Genomic DNA, 15,146 nt, shown 5'->3' with positions numbered 1-15,146 from the left:
CAAGGGCGAGAGCCTGGGTGACCCACTGTGTAGCCTCTTCCCTTTTACTCAGTGCAGAGCTTCCCAGCTTCAGGGTGTGCTCTGTCACCCGTGGAACACCCAGCACTGTAGAGCCTGTTCTCACCCCTGGTGTTTCTGCCTGAATGGGGCTGGAATGGTGCTCAGCCATATAGGGAGAAGGTTCCAAACCCTCCCAGGGGAGTCTGAGATGCAGCCAGGCAGGGGTCCGTGTGAGATCCTTGGGGTCAAAGAGGGGACACAGGTCCCCGTGGAGAGGCGGGTGAATACCTTGCCTGTGGGCAGGTTTCTCCTGGTGCTGGCAATGAGGCCACTCTGGGCAGCCCACTTAGGATCCTGCTTCCTGATGCCATCAAAAACCCTCAACAGAGGCCCCAGTTCCAGGCCTTATGAGGTTTCTATTGCCAGGCTGCAGGGTGCCTCTTCCTCATGGAAATTGAGCTGTCACTGTTATCCACGTCCCCACTTGGGGGGGTGGGACATTTGCTTTCCTATACTATTTTTTCGATTGGAACTGGTTGTGAAGCTGCAGCATCTCCCAAATGCCTCTGAAGACAGGACTTGCCTGGAGGCTTGGTACAAAACAGATGACCGGGTCTCTCCCAGGAATGTCTAATTTGGTAAATCTGGGTTGGGCCCAACAGTCTGTTTTTTTGTTTTTAAGCAAGCATCCAGCTTATCTGGAGTCAGGAAAGACTACCCTGAAGTGTGCAGAATGGCAGTGTGGTCTCGGCTTCCCTTGGGTGGTGACCCACTGCCCTGTGTCCCCATAACAAGTGCCTCTCACCACATGGTACTTCACTCTTCACCAGAAGTTCTCTAAGTTCTGCATTCTAAAAAGTTCTAAGAGGTTCTCTCAGTGTGGGCCCCAGGCTGACAGCATCAGCACCTTGCAGCTTGTTAGAAATGCAGATTCTCAGGCTCCACTGCATCAGAGACTCTAGGGGTGGGCCCAGAAAGCTATGTTTTTACCAGCAAGAGGGTTTTCTATAACCTTTGGTCTTCGCAGTACAATTCCACACATTGCCTCCTGCCACCGTCACACTTCATAGGTGGGGAGACTGGGTCCAGGGGGCGACGTGGTTTGTCCAGAGTCAGACAGCCAATGGGAGACACAGCTGGAACCCAGGCTGAAGTCCAGACTCCAGATCAGATGCCCTGTGAGCCCTTTCCCTGGAGATCACAGGGGCCTGTAAAGACAAGGGCCTGGAGCCAAGGGGATCCAGAAGGGTCTGATCCCTGGTTCTGACTTCACTGCAAGGGACATGAGGAGCCAAGAATGAAAGCAATGACATATATACCATACAGGTATGCCTTTCACATAAACTAGATTTATCCAATAAACATATAAACAACCTCCCACCTAGGACACCCCTCCCCCTCAAACAAAACCCCAATTAACTAGGGTGTAAGAGTCTCAATTACATCAAAGAGGAAGAACTCTTAAAGGCAGGCCAGACATGGATGTGATGTCACCACCACCAAGGGCATCAGGGAGAATGACATCTGCCAGAAAATGAGACTGCCATTGACCATCGTTTTAATTTAGAGCAAGATAAAGCCACTAAACCCAGGCCACACCCTTGGGGAACTATTTTAATAGCCATTGCTGTCGAAATGCCGGGCCTGCCCGGAGTGGAGAGGAAACCTCCAGTGCGGCTGGGCTTGAAAGAGAGCAAGACTTAACGCAGAGCTGTGACCTCAGGGAATGTTTTCCACCTCCTCTAAGGAATGCTGGCCACCCCTGCGCTCCCTCCCCACCCTCCCGGATGGCGGGACGGAGAGGCAATCAGAGAAGAGAGCTGGCATCTGGCATCAAATTCCAGTTTGGCCTCTTACTAGCTGTGTGGGTGTGGGCAAGTTATTTATCCACCCTGTACCTCAGTTGTCTTGTCTAGGAAGCAGGCATAATATGGCCCTGGTATTGTCGTGTTATATTAAGCATAGACAATGTGTAGGGAACTTTTAGCTCCATACTTGATCTGAGGTTGGCGGCTCAGTTAGGAGAGTGATTTGTTTGTGCTCCTTGAAAGAGGCTTTTTTTGCACAGACCCTGCCTCTCTGGGTCCAGGCTGATGGGTTAGCAACAGACAGCAGTGCCAGGAGGCTTCTTTGTCTCCAGTGAGTCCACTGGACCCAAAGCCATCACTACTGCCTCTCAATGCGTCCCTCCACAGAAAGGTGAACATGGCCCGGTCTTTGATCTCGTTTAAGTCACAACACAAAGCTTGTTGTCTCCATTTTCCTAGTGTCATTTCCTCCTAATTCAGACCCGACCATCATCTTTTCCTTTTAAAATTCTGTTGGGTCATTCCATTCTTAAAAATTTTCCATGTGCCCTTACAATTCAGTCATTTGAGCAGTGGTGGTGATAAGGGAAATGCTTACAGGTGTGTGTGTCTGTGTGTGCATGTGTGAAAGTGTGAGTGTGCGAAAGTGTGTGTGTGCATGTGTGTCTGAGAGTGTGTGTGCGTGCACTTCTGTGACATGGGCAGTTTTGTGGGTTAGAGTTTTCATGTCATCTTACCAAAAAGATACGAAGCTGATTTCTACTATTGGGGCTTAATTTTCTAAGGCCTTTACCCTGAATTCTCTGTAGATGTCATTATGTATGCCATAAAAAATAAATGTATCCTCTAAAATGTTCCGTATTTTGGAAATGCTTCAACACTGAGAGTTGGTCGTACACACAAGGGTCTCGGATGGAGCCATACGCAGCTTCATGGATGCCTCTAGGAGGTCATCGCGTCTCGTCACTCCATACCCAGGGAGACCAACGCCCTGAGGGGAAGGAGTCCCATCCAACGTATCCTGGAGGTGGAGGGCAAGCCAGGCGTTTTTTCTCTGCAGCACAATTGAGTGGGACTGGCCCTTAGAATGACCTACAAAGAGACCAAAGCAGGTGGATATCGGCCACTCTTCCTCCGGGGCTGTCTAATGCACGCGAACTCCATCACTGCCCAGAAAAACCCACTCCCCGGTTTAAAGCTCCTAAGAGTGCTGAACATAGCCTGCGGACCCAGCCACTCATCCAGACAGTGTTCCTGCGCCCCCTGGATTCTGGGTACCGGGGACCCTGAGATGCACAGTCACAGGCGGCCCCCACCAAGCTCAGCACGCTGCCCCCTGTTGGCCGCTGGCCGACCCTGCAGGTTGTGTTGTATTACCAGGGACCCTGCAGGCCTGGGCACTGGGGCAAGGCAGTCTTCTCCGGCTGTGGCTGCAGGTGGGAAGGGCTCGGCATCCAAGGGAGAGATTGCCTAAAGTTCAGGGAGCCGAAGAGGGAGCCAGGAGGTTTCCCTAGGAGGTGGGCTGGAATTTGGCGGGTTCAGGAGGTTTGGGGTGTTGGAAAAGCATTGTCATGACCTGCCCTCACTGGGGGAATATGCTTGGGTCACACACTTAAAATGGTGAGGAATTCCTACAGCTGGTGAAACAAAAATGTGTACTGCAAGTTAAAAGGGCCAGGAACCTGTCTGTGTCTTTCTCTGAGTTGAAGGAGTCCTCTTTTTGCATTTCCTTTCTCCCTTCTTTCCTGAAAAAATGTATTTTTCTCATCATAGGCAATTTTGGGGGAAAAAACGGGAAAGTGGGGAAAAAAACTGCACCCAGGAATGTTGCTAATGGGGAAGGCTATGAACGTGTGTGGGGCAGGGGTATAGATGGGGACATTTCTGAACCCTCTGCTCAACTTTACTGTCAATCTAAAACTACTCTAAAAATAAAGTTTATTGATAAAAAACAAGCAAAAACTCCACCCATAGTCCTGTATGCCATTTAAATGCAATTCATTTATAGTTTTTACTTCCTTTTTTCCTATAGTTATGATCTGGATAATTTCATAACCTTTTTTTTCATGAAACTTTATAACAAAAGCATGATCATGTTACTATGAATTCTTCTGAAACACTTTTTTTTTTTCATTTTTGAGATGGAGTCTCGCTCTGTCACCCAGGCTGGAGTGCAGTGGTGTGATCTTGGCTCACTGCAACCTCTTTCTCCCTGGTTCAAATGATTCTTCTGCCTCAGCCTCCCAAGTAGCTGGGACTAGAAGGGCACACCAACACACCTGGCTAATTTTTGTATTTTTAGTAGAGATGGGGTTTCACCATATTGGTCAGGCTGGTCTTGAACTCTTGACCTCGTGATCCGCCCGTCTCAACCTCCCAAAGTGCTGGGATTACAGGCGTGAGCCACAGCACCTGGCCAACACTATTTTTTAATGGCTTAATATTCATGTGATGGGATTTTGATGTTATGTGGCTCTTTACAAAATGTCACGATGAAGATGTTTATAGGTAAAACTTATTTAGACTTATTACCTTCAGATATGTTTGCAGATATGTAATTACTGGGTCAAAGAGACACACATTATTAAGCTCTCTATGCATACATATTGCAAAATCACTTTCCACTACCACCACCAGCAATGAGTAAGCCTTCCTGTTTGAGCCCATCTTTGGCAGCATTAGGTATTTTCATTTTACCAGTTCTTGCTAGTACGGAGCCTCAGCTCCACAGAGACACCCCTGGTGATGTCAGAGGCCAGATGTAGAGTGCTGAGTAGGGTGCCTGGTGAGCACATGGCATGTGGATTGGGGGAAGTGGTCTTTTAGTCACCACCAGGGCACGGCACCCTTCTTGGGTTCCTGGTTACTGATAGGGAGACCAAATGGAACAAGCCTGGGTGGACACAGACCCTGAGCTTCTCTTAGAAGGCAGCACAGGGTGCCCTGTGGCAGCGATGTGTAATGTGGAATGCCGCTTAGGGCATAGTCCTAGGTTTGAATCCCTTCTCTGCTATGCTCCTGGCCATATGATTATGGGCAGGAGGTCATCTCCTGAGTCTCTGTTTTTTTAATTTACTGTGAGGCTAAAAAGCTCCCAAGCAGAGCTATTTGGGGAAATGAAAAGGTGACATTCCCACAGGAGCACTGCATGTCAGGCTAGCTCTTTTCTTTGCTTTGTTTCCAAGTCCCCCAGCAACCAGGTCACAGCCTACACCTAGATGCTTGACCTAAAAAGCACTGGGTGGCCTGGCCTTGCCTGCATGTGCCATGTTCTGAGCTCTCTATGTGCTGGGAGCTCTGCAGCAAGCAGGAGTTTTCATCGTGGGGGGTGAGGGACAGCTGTGGCTTCCTTTCCAGCTCTGACAGGGCCTCGAATCTGGGGAAGTGTCAGGTGGTGAGCCTTCCATCATTCTTCCTCCTCATCTTTGGGATAAGATCCTGAGATGCAGGCTGGTAATTGCTCAGGAAAATAAAGCCTCCTTTTAATCAGGTGCTAAAAGTGCTTTCAGCAGCCTCGTGCAGGGCTGCTGACAGAAGTAGTCTCAGGCCAATTTTGTAACACTTCAAACAGCAGAGGTAAGATTGCTTCTGGAAAATTAGTGCTCCCTGCCTTGATTTGCTTGAACCACTTAGCACAAGTCAACCCCAGAGATGGGAAACACTGATGCATCTGTAACTCAAATATTGCTGCAGTCCTGGCTGAGAACTTAGGCAAACCACCTTCTTGGAGTGTTGCTTTCAGTTTCTTCATCTGTAGAATGGGGATAAATCGACAAAAACTACAACTCTTCGATTAGGAGGATGGAGGGAAGAGGAGAAAAAGTCATGGCGTTTATCATGCTGCATGCTTCTCCTGTTCTATTTCATTTGATTTTTCCAAAATTTCTAAGGCAAGAGGCATCATTATCTAGGATTTGAGTCCGTCCTGCTGAACAGCCCAAGTTCCCTTCCCAGAAAAGAACTCTGTAAATGCCAATGCACACAAACTCCCTGCTAATGCCGTAATTACTCAGGGATGCTAAAGGAAAACTGGCTTTGCCACCCACAGCCGTTGTGTTTCTTAATCCCCTTGTGCTCAAATTCCTCCTGCTGCAAGCAAAGCTGATTGATTTTAGCTTCTGCCTCCTAACAAGGTTGCTGTGCTGCCTGTTTCTCTCAGGTGAAAAGCACTAAGCAGATTACAAAACCTCCCTAACATTGGAAGCAAAAATGTGTTCAGAAAATGGAAACTTGCCCAGAGTAGCCAATTGAGGCTGCACAACTTGGGCGGCATGGGAGTGAGGGCGGCGACTCTCTGCCACCTCCCTCCTGCTCCCCAGTGCTATGGTTCTGCTGCTCATAGATAGCATCTTAGGTCAAGCAAATGGCTAAATATAGCCAGTCTCCCAGCTAGGCTGTCATCGGGGCTGTCAGCAGCACTGTCCCAGGTTTTCAGACTTAGTTTCAGGCTTCAGCTTGACAGCCAAGCTCAGTTACGGGGTGGGGCTTTTGTTTTCAAGATGAATCCCACCTCCCCTCCACTCCAATTTTAGGCCAAGGGACAGACTCCACAGAGTGCCTGGAAGGCAGATGGGGAGTGGAGTGGGGATGGAGAGAGTGTTGGTCCCCAATATCCACATGTGGCTGAGTCTTGAAGATCAAAGTCTCTGACTCCTATGCCCCATGGGCCTCAGGGAAACACTGCTGCCCACTGGGAGCTGTTGGGCCCATCAGCAGAGCCAGCATTGTCATTGTCTTACCACCAGCAGCTTGGGATCTTGGGCAGCCGCTGAAACTCTTTGGGCCACCAGTGGCCTCATCTGCAGGAAGGAGTAGCGGTAGCTTCACACTGGCTGTTATGGTGCATAAGGGGAAGTGAGGCCAAGTCCATGTGGGTGAACCGGAGGGCCTCACACAGGTGGAATTCGTGTATACTGAGTCTGTCACACATGTGCTTTATGATCAGCCCTGCCACACAGAGATCCATTTCAGTGCAGCCAAAATGTTCTGAGATCTCTATGTGCTCAGAGCTCAAAGCTCAGAAAAATGGTGAGCTCGGGGTGCACAGTCAATGTAAATGGGACTGAAAGCACGTTTGATAGTATCACAGTCTCCCCCTCTCCCCATCTGCCTCCTCTCCAAAGCGATGATCAGCTGTGGTGTTCCCTGGTCTATTGGTTGAGAATTCGCAAGGAAGAAACCAGTTGAGGCAGAGATGCACAGCTGGGTCTGGGCAAGGCTGAGGGGGTGGGGCTTAGTGGGAGCATTCCCTGATAGAGAGGTTGAGAGATCCAGGGCTACTGTACTTTACTGCTCCATCTAAAACTCCAGGAGTGTTCTTCCGGGCCAATGGCACATCCTGGATTTGTGCAGCCCACAGTCTGTGCAGCTGATGCAGTGGACCCTCTTGGGCCACCTTGTCCCTTGCAGATACAGCCTGGGTGTATGCAAACTTCTTCTTCACTCTTCTGGGCCCACTGGCTCCCGGGTTAGGGGAAGGGACTGAAAGGAGCTGAGTTGAAGTGATTTATTTTTATTAGCATTCATTCCCTCTATCCAGTGGTGCAGTGCAGTACAGTTTGTTCACATGGATTTGAATCATCCATTTATTCTAGAAGAATTTGTTTTGTAACCACCATGAGCCAGATAATAGGGGATACAGGAGTGCACAAGACAGACAGAGTCCCTGCTTTCTTGCATTTACATCTGGGGGCTGGAGCAGGGGACTCCAGAGGAGAGCAGAGAGCAGACAGGGCCAGGCCACATGAAGCCTCAAAGGTGAGGGCATGGGGTGTGTGTTTCATTCGGTTACAGGATGCCAATGGTGGCTCCAATCAGGGGCCAATACGATCTACTACTACACTTTAAAAAGACTTCCCTGAATGGAAAGCAGGCTGTTATAGGATGAGACTGAGCAGGACAGTCAGTCAGAAAGCCACTGCAGGGGTCTGGTGGGAGGAAAGGTGGCCCCGAGGCTCATGGAGGGCAGAGAAGGGGTCATTTGGGACAGAATTTTTTCTTTTATTTATTTATTTTTTATTTATTTTTATTATACTTTAAGTTCTAGGGTACATGTGCACAACGTGCAGGTTTGTTACATATTTTCGAGTTCTTCTCAATGAGTATGTATTACTGGCCGAAGGCTTGCCTGTGAGAGATGAGGAAGATGAGCTTGAGTGAGACTCCTAGTGCTGAACCCTTACTTTCTCTGTGAAGGTGGGGGTGTCACTTATGGTCTGGTGAAATTTTGGGAAGCTGGCACATTCTCCAGCTAGCACATGGTGACTGGGCCCATGTGCCAGGTACAGCCCTGAGTGATTGTCACATATTGACCCTTTTTAATCATCACGGTAATCCTAAGAGCGACGTACTATTATTGTCTAATAATTTGCTTAAGGTCGCCTGGCCAGTAGCCCGGGCATCCTGGCTCCTTTGGAAAATCAGTCTCACCAGTGGCCATTGTCCTTGCCTCAGGTCACCAGCTTAAGGGTCTTGGCTCACTGCCATTGCTGCAGGATCAGGTACATAATTGAGAATTTGATACGTGCTTTCCCCCCTCAAACATAGGCTTGTAATTCCCCTGTGAGTTGCTAGAAGCTAAATTAACTACCCCAAATCCTGTCCCTTAAACAGGAGGTAAGCTTTGCCCTGGAGAAGTTATGGGGTGGCTGGACTGCTTTGCACGGGCCCCTCTGCTGAGGAGAAGGTCTCGCCCTGGAGATTCTAGTGGTATCTTTGAGCCCATTTGGAAGTTTCTGCAGGACAGGAGGGCTGCCACTCACAGTGTTCCCATCCAGATGTCTTCATGCAGTGGCTCTTTCAACTGCTAAGGAGCAGGGAGGGCTTGTGGGATCAGCTGACCATTGGCTGTGGTGGCTACTCTGATCAGCATCACCTGAGGGCAGAAGAGGAGAGAGTACGCAGGGAGATGAACATGAGTCGAGAATCTACCAAGCCTCTGTCCTTTACCGTACACTGAAACTTTGTCCCTGTGTGTTTTTGCATGGACCATCGGGCCAGCTCTCTGTTCACAAAGGCCTATTCTTCAAAAAACAGCGGGAGTGTCAGCTCAGAGCCTTGGGATGGGCAGTTCCACACGTATGTGTGTATTTGCAGTCCTCCTGTGGGCTGTCAAACAGTCTGAAGAAGGAGGGTAGCATTTGAGGCAGTGTTGGAAGAGAATGAGAATGAGCTGGCTGGTGCAACCTGGTATGCAGGTAAGGGAGGAAAAGGGTGAGAGCCAGGCACTGCACGCTTGTGAGTTAGGAACCATAGTCTTTGCCTTACAGAAGAAGAAATGGAGGTTCCAGCTCACCCCAGCACTCAGTGGCAGGGTGAGCCATGCACCCAGAGCTCCCAGGATGGTGCCTCCTGCCATGTGCCCCCCTTGGCTCCCACACAGCTGTCCATTGTGTTAATTGAGTGCTTCAATAGCCTTTGAAGGCTGGGTTTTGTGCTTGAATATATTGCCACATTAATAACTTCAGAACATTTCAGGCCGTGTCGAAATAGTAAATTAGGACAGGACGGGCTATATATTCAGCGCAGAGAGCTGAAGTACCATTTTATTACATGTGCCATGGAATTAAAGGCTTAATTTTCTTTTAAAAGACGGTGATGCATCATTTCCCACAGCCAGGTAAAAACAGTTAGCAGAAATGATTTATCCTTCATTCCATTTAAACATCAGAATCCAGAATCCCTGGATCTTGCTCTCCGTTATTTATCTCTGCTTGGAGGGCACTTGAGACTTTTACCTGCTGTCTAACTTGATGGACACAGCCAGGCCGTGGGCATGGTCGGGAAAGAGGGAGGCCAATAGCGGGAGCCAGTGCCTGGCTCGGGTAGCAGCCCTTGTCTTTGGGATGAGGGATGTGGCTTCCCTCACATGGGCTCTAGGAGCCGACAGGCTGCATTTGACCCTCAGGCTGGGCCACAGGCTATCTCTGTGTTCGGACAAGTTCCTCACAGAACCTGGCCTTCTCACCTACAGAATGGAATAATGGCAGAATAGAATAATGGAATAATGGCCTCCTTTTGGGGCTGTTATAAGGCTCTCATGAGATTGCAGGTGGGAAGAAAGTGAGCTTGCAGTGACTCTTGCACAATTATGTGTTATTTGCAGGAAGAAATCATTTTAGAACAGCTCCTTTTCTCTTTTTCAAAATAAAAGTAACATATATTCATTGAGAAGCATTTGGGAAAAAAATAACAGCAAAGAAAATAAAGAACATGGTATCATATTGCCCAGCGGTGGTCAGTGTTATTTTTTTCTTTTTTCAGAATACTTTTATTTTTTTGAAACCAAGTCTCACTCTGCTGCCGAGGCTGGAGTGCAATGGCATGATCTTAGCTCACTGTAACCTCCACCTCCCAGGTTCAAGCAATTCTCCTGCCTCAGCCTCCCAAGCAGCTGGGTTACAGGTTCCTGCCACCACGCCCAGCTAATTTTTTGTATTTTTAGTTGAGATGGGGTTTCGCCATGTTGGGCAGGCTGGTCTCGAACTCCTGACCTCAGGTGATCCACCCACCTCAGCCTGCCAAAGTGTCAGCATATTTTTAAAAAACAAAATTAGGTTCAGAGACATTTGCAATTTTACATTCTGACAGAACTCCATTCTATCATGATTCTGGAGGCCAGAAGTCCGAAGTCAAGGTGGAAGCAGGCGCCCTCTGAAGGCACTAGGGGCACATCCTTCCTGGCCTCTTCCAGCTTCTGGTGGCCCCATTTGTTCCTCAGTTTGTGGCTCATGTTTCCCCACGTGATACCAGAATGTGAACATTTGCCTGGTCACTACTGTCTACAAACTTCTTCCTTGTATGGCTGCATGCTATTCCTTCATGTCAATGTGCAGATAATCTATACTTATCTCTGATGATTGGATCTTTAGATTTTTTTCTTTTATGAACACTTAAAAAATCCTCCCACAAAAGTAAGAGGTACGTATTACTAGCCCATTTTGCAGGTTGTTGTATTAGTTTCCTGTGGCTTCTTTAACAAATTAACACAAATTAGGTGGCTCAGAACAACAGAAGTTTATTCCTCATGGTTCTGGAGGCCAGAAGTCTGAACTCAAGGTTTTGGCAGGACCGTGCTCCCTCTGAAGGCTCCAGGGGAGGATCCTTTCCTGCCTCTTCCAGCTTCTGGTGGCTTCCGCGGCTGTTGCCGCATTGCCCCAATCTCCGTCCCCATCTTCATCTGGCTTCTCCTGTCCAGACATCTCTTTCCTTTTTGCGTGTCTCTTCTTATAAGGGCACGTTGCCACTAAATTTAGGGCCCTCCTGGATAATTATGATATCCTCATTTCAAGATTCTTAGTGTAATTACATCTGCATTACATTAGAGCTTTGGTCACATTTATTGTCTCATTTAACCTCCCTAGCAGCTCAACGAAGTAGGCCTGTTATCCCCATTTCACAGGTGAGAAACAAGACTGAGTGAGGTTGAGTGACTTGCTCAATGTCACACAGCTAAGGAGGGCATGGAGCTGGGATTCGAGGCTTACTAAAGCTGTCCCTTCTAGGCCTGAGCAGGTAAAAGGCTGCAACCATGCTTCTTCCTGCTAAAGCTCCTCAGTCAGAGATGGACTTCTTCAGGTAGAGGTGCTTGAAGGTCATAAGACTCAGAGGCGCGCACATGGTATGGTCACTGATGTGAAGGAATCCAGGGTTCCTCACCAGTAGCTGGGCCAGAGGCTGCTCCTGCCCTGGAGAAAGCCTTCTGCCAGCTCCCAGGCCCCTGGTGCAGAGGGCAGGCACCTCCCAGCACAGAGCTGTGGGAGGGGCTGAGTAAACCAGACAGCGTGCTGGGATTTCCTCTTGCCCAGCTGTGCCCAGCACCGGATGGGCTGAGGGTGGACCCTGGTCCAACTCAGCCACTCATCAGTAGGGTCCCTGTCCCCCTGCATCCCTGGCACTGTGCACACCTTCCTGCCTGCCCTCTGTGTGATGGCCCGAGGCTGAGACGCCGCCCACTAAGTCCCTCCAACCTTGCCTTGCCAAGAGAGCAGGAAACTCAGACGTGCACAGAGGCCCACTCACCGTGACAGCATCCCCCCGAGACGGCAGGCTCAACTGCCCACGGATGGGCTGCGGTTGTGTGCAGGGTGCCCACCCTGGGCACTCACACTTCCTTTCTCGGAGCCGCAATGAGGCAGCAGGAAAGAATCTGCTCCCACCCACTGGGGCCTGCCCTTCGCCTGAGACACCAGATACGACTTGGAAGCCAGCTGGGCATTCCTATGTTAGGCCTTTCAGAAAGAGACCACAGCCTCGCTGCTCAGAGAGGCCCCAAGTGCCCTGGCGCGGCCCCCGCCTTCCTCTCAGGGCATTGCTCTTCTCTGTAATGCTCCTGTCCCCCTGGGACTGGGCCTCTGACCTTGGTGAAGCCCTCGGCCGACCCCACACCTGCCCTCTGGCTCTGTTCGTTTATAAATAGGCCCATTTCTCATCTTGCTCCGGCCCAGAGCTCCACACCCAAGCAGCAGATGCAACCTCGGGATTCCCTTTCCAGCCAAGGGCAGAACAGGACCCAACCAGCTCTTGGGCCTGAGAGATGAGATCACAAATTCTCCTGCAAATAGCAACTCACACTCCAGTCAGAAACCCAAGTCAGCTTGTGTGTGAGTTACTTCCTTGTGGCTGCTGTCACCAGTTACCTACATGCTGCACAGCTGAAAACAACAGAACTTCATTCTATCATGGTTCTGGAGGCCAGAAGTCCAAAGTCGAGGTGGAAGCAGGCACCCTCTGAAGGCACTAGAGGCCCATCCTTCCTGGCCTCTTCCAGCTTCTGGTGGCCCCATTTGTTCCTCAGTTTGTGGCTGTATCACTCCAATCTTTGCCTCTGTAGTCGCATTGACTCCGCCTCTTCTATCTGTCTCAAATACCCTCTTTCTCTTAGACAAGGACACCCATCATTGCATGTAGAGCTCACTGGGATGACCTCCTCATCTCAAGATCCTTAATCACACCTACAAGGACTCTTTTTCCCAGTAAAGTCACCTTCACAGATTTTTTGGGATCTGGACCTGAACATATCTTTTTGGGGGCCACCATTCAGGCCACTGAAGCTTGTTGTCAGGAATAATGTTTACTGAGATGGCCATGGATAGATGGGTTAAACCAGGATGCTCGAGGAAAGAGGTATGCCACAGAGGAAAGCAGACATTCGGGGTGCCTGCTGCTGCGCCGTCCAGGGCACCCTGGGCAAGGTAAATCATGCTGAAGGCAACTCTTTAATGATGAACTAACACCCACTAATCTGAGGGCTTGGGAGCAGGCTTGGTGTCGCCTTGGGCCCAGCAGCATGAGTTTGTGGGTCAGCTGCCCAGCTATTGGCTGGATTAGTGAATCGTCAATAGATCCGGTTGAGCTGAGACAGCTGGAGCAAGCAGACCACACATAGATTTGTGGCAACGTGGCATGATTTGTAGCTTGGCTCTTGGCCACCACGCCACTCACAAAGCCTGGTCAGCTGTCACCGTGTCAGGCTCTTTGCTGAGTGACGATGACCTGAGTGTAGCCTCCTGGGGCATGGTGCCCTGGAGTCACACGGACCCCCCACCCCATCCTCCACATCGTGCACTGCCCATGGGACCTTCCAGAAGCTCAGGCAGTTTTCTCCTCCGTAAAATGAGAAGGAAAAAACCCACTTGTAGCACTGTTGCCATTGCAAAGCTAGATGTTATGTCGGGGCCTGCCCCAGGGCCTGGCACACTGTAGGCCCTCAGGAAATGGTTGCTTTGATTTTGGGGGTTGGGGGGCACCATCACACACTCATTCACACAAGCTGGGACATTTCCACTGCCTCCCTTCCTCTCCCCTCTCCCCAGGTGCCACCTACCTCTGGCCTGCTCCCACAGCCTCACCCAGGTCCCTGCAACTGCAACCTGACCACTGTCCCTGCCCCGGTCTCCCTGCTGTTAGCCTGTGTCACGCAGCAGCCCTGCCATTGATGCTCTGGTTTTGTCACATTCCCTGCCCAAGTGTGTTAATGATTTCTCACCCCTGATTTCTCACCCCTGCTGGATAGGAGCCCCTCAGAATCAGCCCTGCTCACGTGGCATCTCATATCACTGTCACTGATCCTCTTTCAGGTCTTACATCCCAGCCCCAGGAGCCCTGCTCAAGGCTGCTGCCTTCCTTCCCACCTCCTCTTTCTCTCCCCCTCTCCTCTCTCCCTTCCCTCTTCTCCCTTCTGGTACCCAGCACATAGCCATGCCCCTTCCCTGTGCTGCTGTGCACCTTGTGCTTACTGCTCTGCTGAGCCTTTCCAGGGGCCAGGCACTGCACAAGGTTCTGGGATTTTGCAGTGAACACAGCATTCCAGCCAGCTTTCCTACCAGACATTGAAGGTCACAGGCCAGGGCACAGGCTCTGGAGCCAGAGTGTCTGGACTGAACGACCTGTGTGACTTTGGGCCAATCATTCCACCCCTCTGGGCTTCATTTTCCTCAGCTGTGAAGTTCTTGATTCTTTGAGTTGCTAAGAATTATCTATGCAGAGCACTGAGGATGGTGCTATGGGTGTTCATCTGTGTGAGTGTGAGCTTTCTCCATCATGCAGCTCACAGCCCAGGGGGAAGTCATATGAACAATTCTGACACTCTTTAATGAGGGAAGCATAGGGCACAATGAGAGGAAAAGGAGGGGCACCTCGTTAGCCAAGGGCAATGGATGTGGCATCCACCTCCCTGGAGAGGCCATGAGCTGCTCAGGGGCAAGGACCGTGTCATAGTCATTGATATCTTCCAGGGCCTGGCATCATGTGGGCTCCCAGAATGCAGCAAAGGTCTGCTGAATGAAGGAATGGATGGAAAGGTGGATGGATATGTGAATGGATGGATGGATGAATAGATGAATGAAATAAAGAATAGGTAGATGGACAGATGAGTGGATGGATGAACAGATGGATGAATGAGTGCATGAGGGGATGGAGGGACAGATGAATGAACGAATGGATAGACAGGCAGTGCATTTGGGAAGCGTTCCAGGGATGCCAAGTCTAGGACTGGGGGAGTGGGCAGAGAAAAACTCAGAGGCATTTCCAGGATTCATGACAGGCGTTGCTCACAACTAAGGGAGAGGACTGGTACTCCACTGGCTGGAATCTTCTGAAGAGCCTTTTGAAATGCCTTTCAGAACTGTCTTCCTGGGGCTCAGGTGGGAGTCTTTCATCTTTTGGTTCCTCTCCTCCCACAGGCCAAGGGTGGCCCTGGGTATTAACATCTCTGCACTTTGGGACTGCACCTGTGTGAATGCTCGGTGGATCCCCACAGAAGTCCCCACATGCCCTGGAATCAGGAAGGGTCTGAGGCAGAAAGTGAGAGAGGCCTGAGGTGTGGGGTCCAGAAGATGA

At 50.1% G+C, this 15,146-nt stretch overlaps 1 long non-coding RNA gene across 1 annotated transcript; it reads right to left on the bottom strand.

Moving 5' to 3' along the window:
* Positions 1-7,847: 7,847 nt before the first annotated feature.
* LOC104004325 (uncharacterized) lies at positions 7,848-11,967 on the bottom strand. Its single transcript, XR_677249.3, has 3 exons — positions 11,829-11,967; positions 8,570-8,682; positions 7,848-7,935 (listed from the first exon to the last, which is right to left on the bottom strand). It is a non-coding gene; the product is annotated as an uncharacterized LOC104004325 (long non-coding RNA).
* Between the last annotated feature and the right edge of the window lie 3,179 nt (positions 11,968-15,146).

The sequence above is a fragment of the Pan troglodytes genome, chromosome 8, assembly GCF_028858775.2.
Source record: "Pan troglodytes isolate AG18354 chromosome 8, NHGRI_mPanTro3-v2.0_pri, whole genome shotgun sequence".
Taxonomy (NCBI): Eukaryota; Metazoa; Chordata; class Mammalia; order Primates; family Hominidae; genus Pan; species Pan troglodytes.
The sequence above is the reverse complement of the archived record's forward strand: the minus strand, read 5'-3'. Positions and strand labels throughout refer to the sequence as shown.